This window comes from Ranitomeya imitator, chromosome 3 (genome assembly GCF_032444005.1).
Source record: "Ranitomeya imitator isolate aRanImi1 chromosome 3, aRanImi1.pri, whole genome shotgun sequence".
NCBI lineage: Eukaryota > Metazoa > Chordata > Amphibia > Anura > Dendrobatidae > Ranitomeya > Ranitomeya imitator.
Window position 1 is genome coordinate 390,874,772 of NC_091284.1, and position 16,923 is coordinate 390,891,694.

Sequence of the window (16,923 nt, forward strand, 5' to 3'; positions counted from 1 at the left end):
TTAGGATTATCCATTCTTGTTGGTAAAACTGTGTAGGGTACGGCTTCCCACTGATTGTCTAGTTTATTGGTTCGACGATTTCTCTTGAGCACTTGGTCACCCGGTCTTAATGGGGTCGCTAGAGCATTCTGGTTGAAAGTTCGCTCTTGTCTTTCTCTAGTTTGCTGAAGGCTTCTTTCCACACTCTCTTGCACTTGGCGATACTGCTTTTGCCGTATGATATCCCAATTGGAGTCTTGAACTTCTGCGTCTGGTTTCAGAATTCCCATTTCTAGATCGATTGGTAATTGGCCGGGTCTTGCACGCATAAGGTAAGCTGGGGTGCAGTTGGTGGAGCTCACCGGGACATGATTATACAGATCCACCAAGTCAGGCAATTTCTCTGGCCATTGATTCCTTTCTGTCTCAGGTAAAGTCTTTAGTAGGTCTATTACAATATGGTTCATCTTCTCGCATAAGCCGTTTGTTTGTGGATGATAGGCCGTCGTCCGGATCTTTTTGCAACCATACATATTACAGAATTCTCTGAAGATCTCTGATTCAAAGGCTGTACCTTGGTCGGTGAGAACCTGTTCCGGATATCCATGGGGTCTACAAAAGTACGTTTGGAACGCTTTGGCTGCTGTTTTTGCTGTCAGATCTTTTACGGGTACTACTACCAAGAAACGTGAATAATGGTCCACGATGGTCAAGGCATAGACATAGCCGGACCGGCTTGGTGTCAACTTCACGTGGTCCATGGCTACAAGTTCAAGTGGTTGTTTGGTGATTATGGGCTGCAGTGGTGCTCTTTGGTTCTTTTGATCGTTTCTTCTGAGGTTGCACGGGCCACAATTTCTGCACCACTGTTCGATTGATTTTCTCATCCCGACCCAATAAAATCTTTCTCTTAGAAGTACTTCTAACTTTTTCCAACCGAAGTGACCAGCACCATTATGGTAAGCTTCGAGGACCATCTTCACATCTTGTTTAGGCACAATAATCTGCCAAACCAATTCATGTGTTTTCGGATTGGTGTATCTTCTACAGAGCTTCCCTTGATACAGGAACATTTTGCCTCTCTCTTTCCAGAGTTGATGCGTCTCTTCTGGGGCATCCTCATCGGGATATGCACTTTGCTCAGTCAACAGTTCCTTCACCAACTTCACAGCCGGATTGCTGTCTTGGGTGTCAGCCCATCTATGGTGTGCTAACGGATTAAAATTCACCTCTTGTTGTTTCTGATAGGTACTTGACTGATGATGTTTTGCCTTGGGACGATGGAAGGCTGGTAGTTCAATTTCTTCAAGCTCCCCCGTTTCCTCTTCTACATCTCTCAAGTGTGGCATCCGGGATAGGGCATCGGCATTTCCATTCTTGCGACCTGCTCGATACTTGATTATGAAGTTGTAATTAGATAACCGGGCTATCCATCGCTGTTCTAAGCACCTAATTTGGCTGTGTCCAGGTGGGTCAACGGATTGTTGTCAGTATAGACAATAAATTCTGCAGCGGCCAGATAGTGTTTGAAACGCTCAGTCACAGCCCAAACTACTGCCAGTAGTTCCAATTTGAAGGAGCTGTAATTTTCTGAATTTCTTTCAGTAGGCCGGAGCTTTCTACTTGCAAAGGCGATGACTTTCTCCCGACCTTCTTGCTTTTGTGACAGCACCGCTCCTAGTCCCACATTACTGGCATCGGTGTAGAGGATGAAAGGTTGATGGTAATCTGGGTATGCCAGAACCTCTTCTCCAGTTAGTGCCTTCTTTAGTTGTTCAAAGGAGTCTTCCCTTTCGTCGTTCCACTGAAAAGGAGGGTTTCGGTTTGAAGGTTTCTTCGTCTGCCCTACCAAGGTGTCTTGCAAGGGTGCTGCCAACTTGGTAAATCCTTTTATAAATCTGCGATAGTAACCCACCAATCCCAGGAATTGTCTCACTTCTTTTGCGCTGGTAGGTCTTGGCCAATCCCTTATGGCGCTTATTTTCTCGGGATCTGGTGCTACTCCCTCCGAACTCACGATGTGTCCCAGGTACTGTACCTTTGGCTTGAGAAGGTGACATTTGGATGGCTTGACTTTCATGCCATACCTGGATAAGGCTTCGAACACTTCTGCCAGGTCTATTAAGTGTTGTTCGTAAGTCTTTGAGTAGACGATCACATCATCTAGGTACAGGAGGACGGTCTCGAAGTTCTTGTGTCCGAGGCAGCATTCCATCAGCCGCTGGAAGGTACCGGATGCGTTGCAGAGTCCGAACGGCATGCGATTAAATTCACATAGACCCATTGGTGTGGTGAATGCCGTCTTTTCCTTATCTCTCTCAGCCACAGGGACTTGCCAATACCCGCTTGTTAAGTCTAAGGTGGAAAAATAATTAGCAGATTTCAAAGCAGTTAAGGACTCTTCTATCCTAGGCAAGGGGTAGGCGTCTTTATGGGTGATGTTATTAATCTTCCGGTAGTCTACGCACATTCTCATGGTTCCGTCCTTTTTTTTGACAATCACTAGAGGGGCCGCCCAGGGGCTACAGCTGTCTCTTATTACCCCGGCCTGTTTCATTTCCCTCAGCATATCTTTTGCACATTGATAGTGAGCAGGCGGTATGGGTCTATATCTTTCTTTTATTGGGGGATGGTCACCTGTGGGGATTGTGTGTTCTACCCCTTCTATCCGTCCGAAGTCCAATGGGTGTTTACTGAAGACTTGTTCATATTCCGTCACTAGCCTATACACCCCTTGTTTTTGATGGGTAGGTGTTGAATTTATGCCCACGTGTAGCTGTTGGCACCAATCCTCCATTTCTCCATCTGAGCCATTGCCTTCCACCTGACAGGTTGGTTCTAAGGGCTCAATGGTTGTGATGGCATTGTTGTCAACAGTATATAGCTTTGCCATTGTAGCATACCTTGGCAAAGTGACCTCTTCCTCTCCACAGTTCAAAAGTCGTACCGGCACTCGTCCCCGGTGTACCTCGACTATCCCTCGTGCTGTGAGTATAGTGGGCCTGCTGTCGGTGTACACTGGTTCTATTAAGGCTTGATAATCTCGTCCCTTAGTACCAATGGCTGCTCTACACCATACCAGCATTTCTGTTTTTGGTGGGATTACAATAGACGTTGGATCACTTACCCTCACACTGCCGATTTCTCCACCTGCAACTTCTACCTGTTGCCTTAACATCAATACTTTTATTTCCCTCCGGAGAACTCTCTGCTGGCAGGATTGGGCAGTTTCAGCAATTTGCTGTAAGACAGAAATGACTTCGGAAAAGCAGTTCTCTAACACATTCATTCCTATCAATACAGTTGGTTCACAGTTCCGCCGGTCAACATCAACAACAATTATACCCTGTTTCTTCAGTTCTACTTTACCAATCTTTATGGTCATCTCCCTGAATCCTAGTTTCGGTACCAACTTACCATTACTGGCCCATATATCTAGTTCAACATCAGAGGGCCCTTTATCAATATCTGCATCAGCCCAGTACCTCTTATAAAGGATATACGGTATAGATGAAATCTGGGAACCTGTGTCCAGCAAAGCGTTGAGGGGAATTCCGTCCAGCACGATAGGGATAATGGGTCGTCCTCCGATGTACCTGTCGTGCCAGGGTGTTGGGCCTTGAAAGTTCATTCCTGTGAAGCGGCCCGCATTCCCAGGGGATTCCCGTTTAAATCACAATCTCGTGCAAAGTGGCCCGGCTGCTGGCAACGGCGGCAAATGGGCTGTCCATCCGGTTGGTAGCGGTCGCGGGGTCGTCCTCTCCATGTCGGGTATCTCCGGGGTCTCATCCATGGAACATCCTCTCTACAGTTTGCCAACTCCATCTTGTGTCCTCTCATCTCCTGCATGGTTTTAGCCATTGAAGCAACAACATCAGCTAAAGAGTCAAGCTTTTGTTGAAGAGCCTCATTAGTACTGGGCCCCAGGGGCTTAGCAATGGCCCCAGACATAGCTGATGTCACTGGCACTCCCTGTTGTTGAGGTGCCTCTGCCATGGGTTGCGCAGGATCCTGATCCCGAGGTGCCTCTGCCAGCTGGAGACGTATAGCGCTCTCCTTTAATTGGGCAAATGTCAATTCAGGGTTCTTAAAAACAAGCATGCTCACATGCCCCCGGTGAGAAGGGGTGTAGAGTCCCTCAATAAATTGATCTCTTAGCAGTTTATCCGCTCCGGTGTTAAAAATGGGTTCAGCCAGTGTAAGTGATTTAAGGGCTTCCTGCAGGTTTAAGGCAAAGTCTCTCACGCCCTCATTAGCTTTTTGTTTCCAATTAAAGAATCGTATTTTAGCTTTGCTGCTGGCCGTGGTTTCAAATGTAGCTTTTAATCCAGCAAATATGCGTTCAACAGTGCCTTTTAGATCAGCTGCCCATGCTGTGACTTCTCGCTTAGCATGGCCACTTAACTGCATCATCAGGAGACTAACACGCTGAACTTCACCCACAGAGAACATGTCAAAATGGGCCAGCATCTTTTCTCTGAAATCGTCAAGGGTATTAGGCTCACCTTCATACATTGGAAGCCATGGGCCACCCGGGGTATATGGCATCAGCACCGGCATGATGGGCGCCACTCCTTGCACCGCTGCGCTGCCGGACTCTCTATTGACACTCTGTCTTTTAGCTGCATTAGCGTTGCCGGGTGCTGCGGCGTCTCCGTGCTGCGACATACTGTGCCCCCTTAGTTAATCCGGACCCTTCCGGTCCTCCGCTTCCGTCGGGATAGTGTAGATTCGTTCCGCTGTGCAGCAGGATCGATTTTCCCCTTGCTCTGATGTCAGAGCGCTCAGCTTGGTGCCGCCCACAATGACACGCCCCCTGCTGCTCCCACCCACCGCGCTCTGTAATGGCGGATTCTGAAGTTTTTCAGTTAGACTGGGGCTCAGGTGATGGCGTAGCTCAATTAACAGTCTCGTGCCTAACGGTTATGAAGTGATTACCTCAGGGGATGGCGGCCATCTTTACTCCATTATAACCAATGGGGAAAAGTCACTTTCAATAGTTTTCAATGGGGAATGGATTTTTCTTTAATAAAGTCAATTTTCAAGATTTTTCATCCCAGTTTTCACAGTTTTGGGCTCCAATCACGGCACACAATACCCGGTATACGGGCTGGCTAGATCCTGTTCGTGACGCCAATTGTGACGCCCAGGAGACCGGGATACCCAGCACCGGACCAATGGAGTCTGTCTCTTGAGGGGGATGTCACGGGTGGCTTGAGCCGGTGCTGTGGCCTCAGGCAATGCACAGTGTAAGGGGTATCATGAGGGGACAGGCACTTACTTGATCAGCAGCAGGTTCTCCCAGCGGTGACGATCCCGATCCTGGATAGATGGCTATTGTCCAAATGAAAGACTGAGGCACTGAAACGTTTAACCAGTTTACTTTAACATAAAAGGATTTACAACCAGTCCTGTCACCGGAGTCTGTATGGGAACTCTGAGTTACTTTGACCCTGCCGGGGTCTTCGCCTCTTATTGTGCGCAATTTCTGTGTGGCCCTGCTGCTGTATGTGAACTGGCTGCCGGCCCAATCTGTCCCCTCTGGGTCCTGGTTCGACGGGCAACCCGAGTCCTTTTATCGGTTTACCCCCTCTGGGAGTACCGCTGAACTCTGTGTCTGTTGCTGCGTCCGGCCCTAGTGAAGCTGATATCACCTCACGTTTTTCCGGTTGCTGTATTATATATAATGAATACAGCCACGGATCCGGTATCCGTCTTTGCGCCTGTTCTGGGTAGTGATTAATGCTACCCGGTTCTCACAATGTCCTTTTTCTCTATCCCTCTTCTCCTCAGGCCGGTGATTTAGGCCTGGTAACAGTCACAGGGCTGTTAGAGATTCAACTGTATGACCTCTCACTTTCAGCTCCTTAGCCCAACTGCCATTTCTTCTCTCAGACCAGAATGGATCAAGGGGAGTCTCTGGAGCTCCCCCTTCTGGCCGGAGGTGGTAGTGCAGTCTTGCTATTTTAGTATTTGTACTTACTGTCAGTAACTATTTTTGTGGCAAATACCCCTAGGGGTGCCACATGTAGGTCCCGAAAAGCTAAAAAACAGCTCTGACTTGTTGAGGCATCTACAGGACAACAAAGACATTGGCAGCTGATTCTTAAAGTTTAGCGTGCCAGGTCATTCTCCCACCGATGAAGGCCATTGCCAATGCAGTTTCCATAAAGGGTTGTACTTGAGCTACAACAATTTTTAGGTAGGTGGTATGTATCAAGGGCTTTCTGATCAGTTAGGCATCGCCATAATCATATTGATGAGGAGAATCATATTGCATGATTATTTTTACCACAAATTGTACACCATACAAACAATTCCCAACAAACAATGTCAGAATTGTTTTTTTTTCCACAATTTCACTGCATTTGGATTATTTTTCACCATTTTCCTCTATACTATGTGGTATGAGGAAAAAACAGAAACACAAAAACAGAAACTGGCTGGGGTGTGAAGGGGTTAAAAGGAAGAAATATGGAATATACGGCTTTAATTATTGTTTTATTACATTTTACATTTTGGGACCTTCATAATAAACACTTATGATTCTCAATTTTTCATTTACAAATGTTTTCCAAGGGTTTATAAAAAATTAAGCCACTTACTGAAAGCAGACATCAAAAGAAAAAAAAAAATATTCAGTCATTTCTAGCCTTTGGTCCTCACAGTCTGTTCTCATTCATGTGACCAATGCAGCCAATCACTGACCATACATAACCACTGAGGCCAGTGATTGGCTGCAGCAATCACATGAATGATGCACAGCACACGATCACTGCAGGAAATAATCATGGACTGGAGGAAACCAGCGTGCTGATGGTGCTCCAGCTACAAATGATCAAAGAAGTGAGTACAGTTTTTGTGTCTTTTTTCTCATTAATTTAGCCTGTTTCCTGTGTTGGGGCACATATACAGTGGGGCAAAAAAGTATTTAGTCAGTCAGCAATAGTGCAAGTTCCACCACTTAAAAAGATGAGAGGCGTCTGTAATTTACATCATAGGTAGACCTCAACTATGGGAGACAAACTGAGAAAAAAAAATCCAGAAAATCACATTGTCTGTTTTTTTATCATTTTATTTGCATATTATGGTGGAAAATAAGTATTTGGTCAGAAACCAAATTTCATCTCAATACTTTGTAATATATCCTTTGTTGGCAATGACAGAGGTCAAACGTTTTCTGTAAGTCTTCACAAGGTTGCCACACACTGTTGTTGGTATGTTGGCCCATTCCTCCATGCAGATCTCCTCTAGAGCAGTGATGTTTTTGGCTTTTCGCTTGGCAACACGGACTTTCAACTCCCTCCAAAGGTTTTCTATAGGGTTGAGATCTGGAGACTGGCTAGGCCACTCCAGGACCTTGAAATGCTTCTTACGAAGCCACTCCTTCGTTGCCCTGGCGGTGTGCTTTGGATCATTGTCATGTTGAAAGACCCAGCCACGTTTCATTTTCAATGCCCTTGCTGATGGAAGGAGGTTTGCACTCAAAATCTCATGATACATGGCCCCATTCATTCTTTCATGTACCCGGATCAGTCGTCCTGGCCCCTTTGCAGAGAAACAGCCCCAAAGCATGATGTTTCCACCACCATGCTTTACAGTAGGTATGGTGTTTGATGGATGCAACTCAGTATTCTTTTTCCTCCAAACACGACAAGTTGTGTTTCTACCAAACAGTTCCAGTTTGGTTTCATCAGACCATAGGACATTCTCCCAAAACTCCTCTGGATCATCCAAATGCTCTCTAGCAAACTTCAGACGGGCCCGGACATGTACTGGCTTAAGCAGTGGGACACGTCTGGCACTGCAGGATCTGAGTCCATGGTGGCGTAGTGTGTTACTTATGGTAGGCCTTGTTACATTGGTCCCAGCTCTCTGCAGTTCATTCACTAGGTCCCCCCGCGTGGTTCTGGGATTTTTGCTCACCGTTCTTGTGATCATTCTGACCCCACGGGGTGGGATTTTGCGTGGAGCCCCAGATCGAGGGAGATTATCAGTGGTCTTGTATGTCTTCCATTTTCTAATTATTGCTCCCACTGTTGATTTCTTCACTCCAAGCTTGTTGACTATTGCAGATTCAGTCTTCCCAGCCTGGTGCAGGGCTACAATTTTGTTTCTGGTGTCCTTTGACAGCTCTTTGGTCTTCACCATAGTGGAGTTTGGAGTCAGACTGTTTGAGGGTGTGCACAGGTGTCTTTTTATACTGATAACAAGTTTAAACAGGTGCCATTACTACAGGTAATGAGTGGAGGAAAGAGGAGACTCTTAAAGAAGAAGTTACAGGTCTGTGAGAGCCAGAAATCTGGATTGTTTGTTTCTGACCAAATACTTATTTTCCACCATAACATGCAAATAAAATGTTAAAAAAACAGACAGTGTGATTTTCTGGATTTTTTTTTCTCAGTTTGTCTCCCATAGTTGAGGTCTACCTATGATGTAAATTACAGACGCCTCTCATCTTTTTAAGTGGTGGAACTTGCACTATTGCTGACTGACTAAATACTTTTTTGCCCCACTGTATATATATATATATATATATATATATATATATATTTATGCTGTATGTATATATATATGCCCCCTCTAGTGGTGACTCTGTATGTGAGGAGCCCCCTCTAGTGGTGACTGTATATATATATATATATATATATATATATATATATATATACACATCTGTATGTGAGGAGCCTCCTCTAGTGGTGACTGTATATATATATACACATCTGTATGTGAGGAGCCTCCTCTAGTGGTGACTGTATATATATATATACACATCTGTATGTGAGGAGCCCCCTCTAGTGGTGACTGTATATATATATATATATATGCATCTGTATGTGAGGAGCCCCCTCTAGTGGTGACTGTATATATATATATATACACACATCTGTATGTGAGGAGCCCCCTCTAGTGGTGACTGTGGAATATGCATGTCCCCGTAGTATATGGACAATGATGATTCCAGAATTCGCGGCACACTGTGCCCGTCGCTGATTGGTTCGAGGCAACCTTTATGACATCATCGTCGCCATGGCAACCATTATGACATCTACGTCGATACTGTGCCCGTCGCTGAATCAGAAACGTGAGATGTCTACGTCCTTTATGACATCATCGTCGCTGTGCCTGTTGCTGATTGGTCGAGGCCTGGGGGCCTCGACCAATCAGAGAGCCGGGATTTCCAGGACAGACAGACAGACAGACAGACAGACAGACGGAAAAACCCTTAGACAATTATATATATAGATACCGATATATATATACAGTTAGGGCCAGAAATATTTGGACAGTGACACAAGTTTTGTTATTTTAGCTGTTTACAAAAACATGTTCAGAAATACAATTATATATATAATATGGGCTGAAAGTGCACACTCCCAGCTGCAATATGATAGTTTCCACATCCAAATCGGAGAAAGGGTTTAGGAATCATAGCTCTGTAATGCATAGTGTCCTCTTTTTCAAGGGACCAAAAGTAATTGGACAATGGACTCTAAGGGCTGCAATTAACTCTGAAGGCGTCTCCCTCGTTAACCTGTAATCAATGAAGTAGTTAAAAGGTCAGGGGTGGATTCCAGGTGTGTGGTTTTGCATTTGGAAGCTGTTGCTGTGAGCAGACAACATGCGGTCAAAGGAACTCTCAATTGAGGTGAAGCAGAACATCCTGAGGCTGAAAAAAAAGAAAAAATCCATCAGAGAGATAGCAGACATGCTTGGAGTAGCAAAATCAACAGTTGGGTACATTCTGAGAAAAAAGGAATTGACTGGTGAGCTTGGGAACTCAAAAAGGCCTGGGCGTCCACGGATGACAACAGTGGCGGATGATGGCAGCATACTTAATTTGGTGAAGAAGAACCCGTTCACAACATCAACTGAAGTCCAGAACACTCTCAGTGAAGTAGGTGTATCTGTCTCTAAGTCAACAGTAAAGAGAAGCCTCCATGACAGTAAATACAAAGGGTTCACATCTAGATGCAAACCATTCATCAATACCAAAAATAGACAGGCCAGAGTTAAATTTGCAGAAAAACACCTCAAGAAGCCAGCTCAGTTCTGGAAAAGTATTCTATGGACAGATGAGACAAAGATCAACCTGTACCAGAATGATGGGAAGAAAAAAGTTTGGAGAAGAAAGGGAACGGCACATGATCCAAGGCACACCACATCCTCTGTAAAACATGGTGGAGGCAACGTGATGGCATGGGCATGCATGGCTTTCAATGGCACTGGGTCACTTGTGTTTATTGATGACATAAGAGCAGACAAGAGTAGCCGGATGAATTCTGAAGTGTACCGGGATATACTTTCAGCCCAGATTCAGCCAAATGCTGCAAAGTTGATTGGACGGTGCTTCATAGTACAGATGGACAATGACCCCAAGCATACAGCCAAAGCTACCCAGGAGTTCATGAGTGCCAAAAAGTGGAACATTCTGCAATGGCCAAGTCAATCTCCAGATCTAAACCCAATTGAGCATGCATTTCACTTGCTCAAATCCAGACTTAAGACGGAAAGACCCACAAACAAGCAAGACCTGAAGGCTGCGGCTGTAAAGGCCTGGCAAAGCATTAAAAAGGAGGAAACCCAGCGTTTGGTGATGTCCATGGGTTCCAGACTTAAGGCAGTGATTGCCTCCAAAGGATTTGCAACAAAATATTGAAAATAAAAATATTTTGTTTGGGTTATGTTTATTTGTCCAATTACTTTTGACCTCCTAAAATGTGGAGTGTTTGTAAAGAAATGTGTACAATTCCTACATTTTCTATCAGATATTTTTGTTCAACCCTTCAAATTAAACGTTACAATCTGCACTTGAATTCTGTTGTAGAGGTTTCATTTCAAATCCAATGTGGTGGCATGCAGAGCCCAACTCGCGAAAATTGTGTCACTGTCCAAATATTTCTGGCCCTAACTGTATATAAATATATATATATATATATATATATATATATATATATATATATATAAATATATCTCATTTTTCTAATTAGCTTCTCCGATAAATTGCAAGCAGTGGGAATCAGACCTTGGAAAAAAAGAAGCTACGCAATGATTATTACTGTCTCGTCCACATACAGATATTTCAATTCCTTAGATCACAGAAGGCAAATATAGACAATGTTGCCTTCATTTAGAGTACATGTTTGCACATTCTGAACTTTGTAACTTTAATTAGAGAGGCTTACCATGGCCAGGTTTGCATTATGATAATTTTACTTCTTATAATAAGCTTTATGATGGGACCAGACGTAGTGAGATTCACTTTAGACCTTGAACATTCTGCTTCAGTGAGCAGAAACAAGGACAGGATATGTGATCACTGGCTATAATTGACTTGCACCTTTAATTCATTGACATCAAGGGGCACAAAACTCTAACTGATACAGTCTTAAATGACTCTGGAGCTTACGTGCTTTGTCTCCATGTGTTAGAAATTGTAACACCATGACACGATGTTAAAAAGGGCAATGTCCCTTGGGGCAGTACTGGAAGTTGACAATGAAAGTAGAAAATTACCGACATCCATAATGTTATCTGGTGTCATGGGTTTAGGTAACAGTAGACCACTAGACATTAAAGAACAAATGGAAAGCATAAATAAAAAATAAATAAGATAAAGTGTCATTCTGCCCAACCTGAGAACAACACTATCATGGCTAAATTGGCTAAATGCAGGAAAGCCAAATGAACAGACCAAGTCATTAATTTTGTTAGGACACAATATTTCCTTTAGTTATTCGCTGCAAGCAAAGACTGATACCATTGCTGGCCAACAGAACTGATGCTTGGAAAAAAAAATAAAGTTCCATCTGCTCAGCATTTTATATTTGGACGGTGAAATAATTTCGGGCACATAAATGTAAAGATTGGTGGCCATCTTGGCCTCAATGGAAACAGACTGAAAACCACATTTTCATTTGTGTTGTTCGTCGTACTTGTATTTAATGGTTTCATATGAATGCTAGGATGTTACACAATGAAATATAAGTGGATCGCAGCTGTTATTATAGCTTAAGAAATGCCATACAGTGTGTTGTATATTATCAACAAATATTACCAGCCACCAGCTATGATGCTTCATGAATTAATGGGAGAATTTATCATCCCCTCTACTTTGATACAGGAAAAATACATCATTGTATCATGTTAGCATATTTAAACTTGAGAGTACTTTGTGGTTACCATCTTTACAGTTAGATAATAAAAGGTCTTAACCACTGAGGCTTCCTGAATTTTAATATTTTTCATCCCCTCTACTTTGATACAGGAAAAATATACCATTGTATCATGTTAGCCAGTTGGTAGAAAAATATTTAAACTTTGAAGTCCTCCATGGTTACCTCTATGGTCTCTGCAAGGAGAAATGATACTTCTTGGATATCGGTCAGACGCCTCTCAATCAGCCAAACCAGATCTCCACTTTGCACTGACGAGGGGCAGTACCCCAAAACACAGTGTCTGCAAATTGAGATTCTGGTTTGGCTATTATCCTAAGTCATGTGACAAGGCTCGTTAAAGGGTCGACATTGACTGTTAGGATTGCTATTCCCAGTAGGTGGCACTAGAGTTCTAGTCCTCTTCCTCTCCAAAGAAACAATTTGCATATTTCCCAGAGGAGCATTGCGGCTTTAAGTCTCCTCACCTCGACATGCTTAACATGTCACTCTCCGCAAGGAGAAACTATACTTCTTGGATTTCTGTAAACATGGCACATTTGTAAAGGAGTTGGGAGGGATTCAGGAAAGAGGCCATGGCATGACACCATGGAACAAATGTACTATAGTTGGTTGTGACTTCTTTATTGCCAATAATCCAAGAATTACTCTTAAATCTAATACTAATATTTTAAGTAAACTTACCAAATAAACATAATTTTCCCCACAAAAGAAAACTACATTAATAGTCAAATAATATTTAAAAAAGTAAACAATCATAATGAATCTCACAGTGAAACTTCTTAAGAGAGGTGTACCAAAGGAGTGTCTGAGAGCATGATGATGGGCAGCACGGTGGCTCAGTGGTTAGCACTGCAGCCTTGCAGCCCTGGGATCCTGGTTTCAAATCCCACCAAGGACAACATATGCAAGGAGTGCAAGGAGTTTGTATGTTCTCCCCATGTTTGCGTGGGTTTCCTCTGGGTTCTCTGGTTTCCTCCCACATACCAAAGGCTTAATGGGACAGTGCCAATAATGTTTGTAAAGCACTGTGGAATTAATGAGTAAAATAAATGAGTAAATAAATAAATAAGTTTAGGCCTTACTAATTTTATCCACTCTATGCGTACTGTTCATGGTAGGTCCAAAATAAAAGAAACTAGCAAGTCTGTGGCTGCCAGAGCAAAGAATTGTGAACCTACTTGTACCTGCAGTCATCCCCTGCACCTCTTCCGATTAGTAGGATATCATGTTGCAAAGATGGTGATACGCTGAGTATACTAATCAGATGAGGAACCTGGCATGCAGGCGGGTAGAAGATTGTGTGTGCTGCTCTGGTCTGGCAGCCATGGGCTATTTGTATATTTTGGACCTATCATGAACAGAACACATAGAGTAGATGAAATTACTAAGGCCTAAACTTATTGACTAACTGTGAATCTTTTTACTCAACTCTAATCAATTCACTCCTCAGTTAGGTGTCAGGTCTTACTGTCTTTGGCTTAAAATACTGCAATCCTCAGTAAGGACATAATTCCAGCCATCATACATGGTCATGGAGGTGTAATTTTGTGGACAAACTTCGCTATCAAAGGTCCTGGTCTAATTGCTACATCAAAGACCTAAAATAGTGATCCAGCACACAAAGCATCTCTTCATCTGAAGTACTGAAATGTCTAAAATGGCTGTGTTGTATGGTTTATATGTGACAATATTCTTTGGGCATTGAAATGTTAGTAATATGTAATGTGTGTCATTCTGAGCACTTTAGTCATTGGTTAAAAAAATTATAATTGTATCCAATGTATAATTTTTATTTAACCTTTAGTGTGACTCATCTACTAGATAAGTTTCAGATTTACTATTTTATTGACTTGTGTAAAATGTGTATTGCCCTGGTGCTAGTACTAATGCTAGTTTGCAAGATAGCGAGTCATAGAAAGAAGAAGGAAAATTGCAAAATCCACTTCTCAAGTAAATTCTTATGTTAGACAAAAAATTGTAGTGGAATAGTTCACAAAGTTGTTAACATCACAAGGGATTCCTCCACAGGCAGAGATTCCTTTAATTGGGATATAGTAAGACTTCTTCGCAGATGTTGTTTGCTGATAATCTTTCAAGAACACATATCTAGGGCTTCCCGTTGGGCATATAAATTGAAGGTAACAACATCAGACGTATCCCAGGATGCAGTTATAAGAGTGTGTTTATAACCTGATAAATCCTGGTGGGTTTCAGTCTGGGTTCTGATGGGTTGTGAATGAGTTTTTAGGAGGATGTTATGATGTTGCTAATAGCAAGTTCTGTGACTTCTACCAGGTGAACAGCCGGAATTTCTCGTACTGAATACATCAAACATCTGTAGCTTCACAATACTCCATATAGGTCAACGGAACGCAAATATATTGTATGAATACAGAATAGATATATGCATATATGGGAAAAGGTCCCACTGACTCTAATTTACAAAAATATAAGAAAACTTGAATATCGGCATTCATAAAAAGAAACACCTCAGGTGCTGAAGAGCCCCAGGAGCCACATTAAAATGTCGGATTAAGTAGAAATATTAATTATTTTTCAAGCCTGTTCAGAGGCAACTACCATGTCATCCATATAGAGCCATCCCCATATAGTAATGTTTCTCAAATGTTTAGAGGCAACTACCATGGCATCCATATAGAGCCATCCCCATATAGTAATGTTTCTCAACACCATGGTAAGAGTCATTTCACTTGGTCATATTGTTTACAGCCATAATGTGCCCTGACACATTTCCAACTTTAGGCTGCTAGATAAAGTAGATACCAGAAAAGCAATCAGTAGGCCCACAATGGCCATTTACAATCAAATCCCCTCTTAATTCACGTTGCAAACACCCAGGATTCAGCTAGGATGCCCCCACAATGACCTCATTTTGATTCCTACGATGCTCACTACAAGCCACAAAATTGCCCCATTGTCAGCCACAATGTTCATCCTCAGCCACAATGTTCCAACTGAGCTACAAGAAAAAATGTCATGCTTATTCCCTCAATTAATCCATGGCCATTACCATGAGACATCCTTGTCCTGCTGCAGAATCATGCTGTCAGCAGAGAGATGTTTTTCTCTAGTTAATAAGCTTGCTTTGGCTTTGTACGTATAAGCAGATATTTTTCATTGAATTGTATGTAAAACACATATGTAATAAATGTAATTTATTATAGTAAGTATATGTTAATATTGTATATTTACATTGATTGGACATCTTCTATACTATGTAAGTTTATCTTGTAAGAATTCATCTTATTTTCTTCCTTCCTCCATTCCTATAGACTGCCTTCAAGTTCATTATTCATTTGAGGAATATTATAAGGGATGATCCCCTGAAAAAAAGGATGATTGGGTGTTAATGAAGGGAATCTGACTGCAGAGTCTGCAGCTAAGGAGACACATAGGAACTGAATAAAAGCTGTATACACAAAAGAAGATTTTTATTTGCTTAAATTTTATTCCGTGTGCATTCAAGCATTAAAATAATTTTGGGAGGAAAAGGGCACATATCCATTAAAGATGATATCTAGCCTGAAATCATTGATTTAACTACTCCATAGCCAGGCCTTGCCCATGACACTATATTTTTTTTTAATAGAGATCATGAAAATTCAGGCTGTTTAAGGCCATTGGAAGGATTGTAATTGCTGCTTACAGAATGAATTAGCAGCAGTTCATGGTTCACAAGGCTTTGAAGAGCGGTCCTGTTAATGAATATATTAGATAACAATTAATGCTCGCTAATAGCCTGTGTATTACTACCCACACAGTAGTATGAAATTGCAAGATGACATGATGCCACAATTAAAGCACACACTAAATTTGTTTCAAAAGGTGCAGTGGGCTTACTTTTACTATTGTTTAGAACATGCATATTTTATTTTTATTCATAGAATACATTTTAAATCTATTTTTAATTCTATTCCAGAAAATTACATGAAGACCCAGCTCCCAAACATCCCTACTTGAGGGATCAGTCCCACTGTCCCAGACGTCAGGGCTTTGACCTGGCTTCTAATTCTTACCTCTCTCCGATGGGGGGCGGGGCCACATCTTTCTGCTCAGTGCATAAATTAAATTATAATATTCACCCTTCTCCTGTGATCCAGTCTACCTAGGACTCAAACTCTCATGTCCATAGGCTGCAGCTCTATCTATGAGCCACAGCCCACAATGATGAAGGTAGGACAATTTGGTAATCTTGACTTATATTGCAGGCAGTGAACCTAGAAGCAGATTATACATTTCATAGAGATACATTGTATGTAACAATGTATTTCTATGTTCCCTGCATACTTGAGGTGAAGAAAAAGTGATACTTTTTTTTGTTCCTATAAAACTACTAAAAATAATAAAAAGCAATTACAAAAATGTCATTATTTCTTTTTCGAGAATCTAGCCTGATATTTAAGCCCACAAGCTTCAGCATTACAGTCTTAAACTAAAACTACTGAGCCACAGGCTCGGCTGATTTTGTATACTTGATCTGTATCACAAGCTCTGACTCCACAAGGTGCTTTTCCTTTAAGCGTTTTCCATCTTATTTGATGCTATTTTGGCACAGATGTGAAGCAGACCTTTTAACGCATTTTTAATAGTACAGAAAAGCGTTGATTCTGCACTCAAAATGCAACATGTGAATATGGCTTTACAGACACAAAAATGTCAAACATCGTATAGTGAAGCTACAGAATGATAAGAACGTTCTGGCTGCTACGACTGTGAATGAATGAATAAAAAATAAATCCATAGG

The 16,923-nt window shown here is 42.2% G+C and overlaps 1 protein-coding gene across 8 annotated transcripts in view; it reads right to left on the reverse strand.

Annotated features, from left to right (window-relative positions):
• Positions 1-16,923, reverse strand: part of ADGRB2 (adhesion G protein-coupled receptor B2) — a 682,045-nt gene that overhangs the window by 389,367 nt on the left and 275,755 nt on the right. The gene's annotated exons all lie outside the window — the stretch shown is intronic.